Consider the following 6,168-nt stretch of genomic DNA (forward strand, 5'->3'; position numbering starts at 1 on the left):
CAAATTTAAAATGCTAAAACAGAAGTGCTTACCATGTGGAACAACTTAAAAACTACTGAGGATACCTCACTATACTTCAGCCTACACGGCGTTCTCAATATGGTTGAGAATTTAACCAATTAATGCCGAGAAAGGTCTTAATATCTTTAAATGGAAGATGGAGCACTCAAGAAAAGCATGATTAGTGCACTTGAAACCAAAAACTAGCATAAAGAAACTGCTCTATCACAATGAGCTGAACATCAGCAGGACAGTTAAAGGGAAGAAAGAAAGAAGAGATGAAATGAACCTAACTGAAGTTTCTTTTGCAGAAGACACATTTTAAGGTCAGAATCCCAAGCTCTGGTGCAAAACAGTCATGTCGTATCTCATTTAAAAGTAACAGAACTCATTTCTAATCCTTGTGGCTACACCAAAAAGCCATCACAGATATAATCTAGGTTCAACATAAGGGTTAAAAAATCAGGAGACAAAGAACCAAAAGTACATATAAACACTAGTCAACCAACCCAGAAATACCACTGGTGACTTTTAAACTTACCTCAGCATTTTGAGAGGGGCTCAGTTTGTGTTCTGAGTCTTATTAGCAGGTGAGTTTGGACCATAAATCTGAGATACAGGACTAAGTATGCCCTAAAACATAAGAATACTGCAGCTAGATTTTTGGTATAAAGACTCACAAATTCAGAAAGTCAGTTACTGGCACACCATTACTTCAGGCTTACCCACTAGTGTGGGTTTGCTTCTGTGTCACAGGAGGAGAAATAGAGACAGGTTCAGAGTTCTAGAAGGGAGGAAGGAGGCAAAGGAATCCCTATCTGTAGCTACCCATGTTCAGGGGGCATGCAAATATTCAGGATGGCTCTTTTAAAACCCATTAAATTGGCTGGCTGAGTCTGACTGCTTGAGGGCTTTTCATACTGCTCTTGACTTGACTATTTTATTTTCACTTAGAGACAACCCTCATGAAAGCATGTATTTCAGATAACTATGCATAATACTGTAGAACTTCATAGGCTTTCTCGGTACAACAAATAAGCCTTCATTTTGCCAAGTCACATTTTTTCCCTAAAACATCATGCTGTAGTTTCTCTTCCTATTCAGTTAGGCTGCTTAAATAAATAAATCTCAGTCCCTCTAGCACTCTATCATTCATATTTAAATTGTTAGTCTACACATAACTGGTTTGTGCCTTCTGCCCTTAATCCCTCAGCCTCTCTTGCTTACGTATCCGCCTGTGTTCAGGATTATTAAGTGCTGGATGGAATTTCTAGCCAGAGTAAAGCCCTGTTTGTCATCCAAGTTTTGCTACACTGGAATTAACTCAGTAGCACCTGCATACTGACTTAAGAAGAAAAGCTCATCTCAGTTTATGGCGTACTAGAGTGCTTTTCACCATGTAACAGTGGAACGAACCTCTTCCACTGGAACGTGGATCACTTCTAATGCCATCCACATTTTTATATTTATTGAGTTTTTCTCTTGACTAAGTCTGATCCTTGGGGTTGCCTTCATTAGGTATCACACTGTTCAGCTAGCCTGGCAGAACAGACTAACAAGCTTCAGGCCTGCTTCAGGCTGGGAGCCCTGCCTCCTGAGGTCTGGCAGATAAAGCTTTGGCAATTTAAACCGTCGCTGCCCCCACCTTACCGATGTGCTGGATATCACTGCCCTGGTGGCAGGAGTGGCAGGCGTGGACGGGTGCTGACGCCTTGCCCGCCCTTGGCCACTGTACTGCGCATTAGCCAAGCAGGGGATCAGCTCTTGGGCGCTGGCACAAGCTGCCCCTGCTGCGGAGGCAGCCTCCAGCTATGAGGAGGGGCAGGCAGCCAGGTGATTACTTTTAAACTACCGTGGCTTCAATTCCCCAAGCTCAGAAGTCAGAGCCCTCTGAACACTCCTATTCCTTAAACCTCCCAGGCCCTTTAACCATGAGGGTACAGTAGCGCCAGAGAGCACCGGGGAGGCTTCTGAAGGCAGAATGTGGTGCAGTTACCAGATTTTAGCTGTATGCTTCCTACAACAGGCAAAATCTTGGCTAGAGCCGTGTAGCACTCACACATGCTACTTGAGCAGTCTGATCAAATTCTCTTGTTAACATAGGCAGCTCTTGATCCTCAGCTCCACAATAGCTCACAGGTCCACCCGAAAGCAGTGCTGCTCATCTCACAGCACTTGGAGAAATGTAGGTGCCTGCTTTTGGGTATGTCGTTGTGCCTCTGCGACACGTCTGAGTGTTGAAAAGCACTTGTGGAGGGGAGAAAGAGACTCCAATACACTGATGCAAAACCCTCAGAATCTTTTACACCTTGTTGTTGATGATGTTACAGAGCTGCTTATAACCAACCCAAGCCATAGCAGATCACAGATAATGTCATTCAAACTTTCATACATGCTACAGTAATATAATTCAAACGTGCTTCAGAGCAGGAAAGAACAGAGGAGAATTCACAAAGCTCAAGGAGAATTCACCATTCAAAGAGGTGTTTAGCATTTCTCTCTAAGGAAATACTAAGTTACAGATCCACTAGATGGCAACTGGATGTACATACACAGCCACACCGGACAAGTTAGTGTTATGGTATTATCTTGTCTTTGTGAAGTGTCAGGGCTAGACGCTTTCAGAAGCAGCTTGTCCCTCTCTACTCAAGCACTCTGCACTTTACATCTCATTTTTCTTCTTGCAGCTGTTACTAGAAAGCTTTGGAAGCGTGATTTTAGCATGCAGCATTCAGCTGTGTAAAGGCAGCTGGTCAGGGAGGGATTGTCTAGTTTTTAAATAAAATCACATATAAAATATTGATGTTTATTTGTCTGCCTTTTTTTTTTTTTTTAATTCTGTAAGAGGCAGGGTGGTCCTGTGATCATCTCAATGCATTTGTGCCCCAAAAATGTGGAACCAGTTATCATTTGTACCACAGTCTTCCTCATGAAATTGTGTTCAAAATGTTGCATGCGTTCTTTGCATCTTGGATTTTTGCAGCTGCCATAATTATTTCTACCTCATTTTATCTTGACTGGGAAATTCAGATTTTGAGTTCTTCAGAGCAGGCTTGTGTTTTTCTGAGGTGGTCATATTTTGCTTAGCACAGGGAGACTTGCATATCCATACAGACCTATATGATTTCAATGACGAATGGCTACCAAACAAGAACAATTTGAGGAAAAGTACTTTTTCTAACTCTTCAGGCCTTTTCTCTAACACCGATAAAGACCTTTTTCTGAGCAACGTGAGCATGAATGAAACAGAACAGTCTAAGAAAAAGGCCTTACATTAGAGCCTGTTCATGACTCTACCCCTGCTTCCCTACCCATCTTCCAAAAAATGCAGGAAATTGGGATGAAAAAGTACAAGAAACAGGTTAAGCAGTGAAAACTGAACATGTAAAATGAATTGGCTGGCAAAGCAGGCAAATTTTAGGATGGGCAAGTCACATATGCTAGAAAGTCTATGAAAGAAGCACCCACTCACTTGGTCAGGAAGCAAAGCCCTCAGTCATTTGCTCAGTCATTAGCTGACTCACTCCTCCCCTGCGGCAGTATCACACATTCAGGCTTCAGCAATACTTCTGGGACAAACCAAATTGTTTGTCCCTTTCCAAAAAGTTCCTACCAGCTTATTTCAGACTCTCTTCATATACGGGAATTCTGTCTTTCACAGGAGCTCCCTCGTTCCTACTGAAGCTAAAACTACAGAATCTTCAAATTTTGGACACCCTGTACCCTCCTGCACAGGGAAAATAATTCCCGTACTAAACGACCTTGTGGCTATGAAACAAGTTTTTTAATGTCTTCAGGTGGAATGGGACAATGTGAAGGACAGACTGTTTCTTTGCTGCTTTTACACTAACTTCTTCTGAGCCAGCCTCTGCATGATTAGGTCCACAAAAGCTGGGATCACTTCAGTATAGAGACAATGGATATATCAGAATTCAGTTACACAGCTGCAAACCTGGGACTTTGGAAGAGGCTATGAATGTGGCAATGAAACTGGACTAGATAAGATACGCAACTCCCAGTTTGTGCTTTAATGTTCAGGGACTTACGGGACCCCTATGAGTGTAGTCTTTGGACATTTAAGCAGGTAAAAGCAGAGTAACAACTCCCTTTGGTCCTTCCATTTCTGTTTCAGTAAGGTCCCATGAGTACTCCATTCTTTACACAAAATTGCTCTACCAGTTCATTAATTATGTGCATGTGAGAAAAGCTTCTGAGCGAAGGAGAGAGGAAGGAATAAATTCCACATTTGGGTCTGAAACTGGGTATTTCAATGCAAGAGCAAGTGCAGGTGCCATGCAGACACACATTAGATATCCCTTTCTCTCTGCCTCCAGAAAATGTAACATATTACATTGTTAGTTAGCATATGCTAACTAAAGCCTGGCTTTGTGCTTACTCTCAGATCTCACAGACATTAGAGCTGTAACTGATCACCAAGCTCACTGGGAATTCTTCTTCTTCGGTTCACCCTCTTATCAGGTGTTCATTTTTCTCTTTAGCAGCTGCTGTAGGAGCTTATGGTTATGAAAAGAAACCACCTCTCCCTGGAAGCGGGGCTGCTGACGTCTGTATGGAGCCGTGCTTTTGCACGTTGTGTGCAGTGAGAGGTGACACAGAAAGCAGAGCCCTGGTGCAGCAGGTTCCGTCCTCTCTACACACAATGGATCACAGATCTTTCTACTGGATCTACTGGGCAGAAACCAACAAGACCCACAGGGGTGTGTGGAAGAATTGGTCCACTTCCTGAACAGCTCTGGGAAGCCCCACACTGACCACAACTCCAAAGACACACTCCGTGATCTCCACACATCCTTCTGCCTCCTGTGGGCTTTGTTCCTGTGCTGCATGTTAATTCTATGCAGTTTCTTTACACTTCTAGTTATTCTTCTGTTCCTTCATCTTCTTAAATACATGTCTCACCAGACTGAGTTATGGCATTGTGTCAGTTCTGTGGCACACGTCCTCCTCCGCTCACGCCTCCCCAGTCTGTCACCCTACCTCTACTCAAAAGAACTTAAGCTAGACCCAGCTTTGTAAGCGCACCCCTGGGCTTACCTGCCCTGATGCAGAGGTCTGCTTGCGAGGAGGAGCTATATCCAAACCGTTCCAGCGTAGACTCAAGTCCTCTCTCCAAGTTCAGAGCTCTTGCTGAGAACCCCTCAAATCAAAGATTTTGCCTTCTCTGGGCAATTAAATTCATAGTGCCACATGGGGGATCTTGTGCTGTGGCTAAAGCTCATCACTTCCAGATGAAGAGAAAAGGACAGCTCAGCAGCACTAACAACTTCAGCCACTGGAAATTCTGTCCTGGAAAGGCTGGTTGAAAATCATGACATATGCATACATAGTGCACACACACTTTAATAATAGAGATGTTCCTTTTCAAAATGAATTTAGGAAACAGTCATTGATTTTACCTTGAAAAAGCAGCCAAACCCATAACTCCTAAGCCATAACTCATAAACCTTAGTAACTTCCAGTTGCCTGTAGCCTGGTAGATCAAATAAAATGAAAACGACTATATATTAAAGGGATAAGCAAAGCAAATGAGTAATGAGGATCAATTCCAGCCATCTGCTGAGATGATTTATATACACAACAGCAAGCCTTGAGTTACCTTTACTCCTTGCTGAGCCGTGTTTGGCTGCAAAGCCGTCTTGACAGCTGAAGTAAAAGCAGGTGAACAAGCAATTCAAGAGGCAGGGAATCTGTCTCCTCATATTTGGCAAATAGGTGGACCTGAAGTCTGCTTGGAAACCCTTGAAATCACAACCGTGCCTTGGAGACAAAGCCAGAGTTAAAACTCACCTCCCAAGTCATTCAGAAAATAAGGAATCTGAGAGCCTGAGGAGATGAAAAATGTCAGGTGTGGTGTTTGGTTTTTTTTTTCCTAAACCCAAAGAAATAGTTTGAAAGCAGTTTGTAAGTACAAAGAGTGTAACCGACCTTCTGGACTGGCCGTCTGGAAAGGGAAGACAGATGGAGACAGCCCAGCCTTGAGCTGCACCCTGCAACCACCCCGCAGGGGCGCAGAGACCTCTCACTGAAGCTTTATGTCGTCTTGCATGCAAAATGCCTCGCAGTTTGGATAACTTTCATCAAAGAAAGCAAAGAGTAGAAAGGATGCTGCTAGGACCGACCGGGGGGCAGGCGGGGCGGGGCGGGGCG

This window comes from Haliaeetus leucocephalus, unplaced genomic scaffold (genome assembly GCF_000737465.1).
Source record: "Haliaeetus leucocephalus isolate CR32 unplaced genomic scaffold, Haliaeetus_leucocephalus-4.0 Scaffold162, whole genome shotgun sequence".
Classification (NCBI taxonomy): Eukaryota; Metazoa; Chordata; class Aves; order Accipitriformes; family Accipitridae; genus Haliaeetus; species Haliaeetus leucocephalus.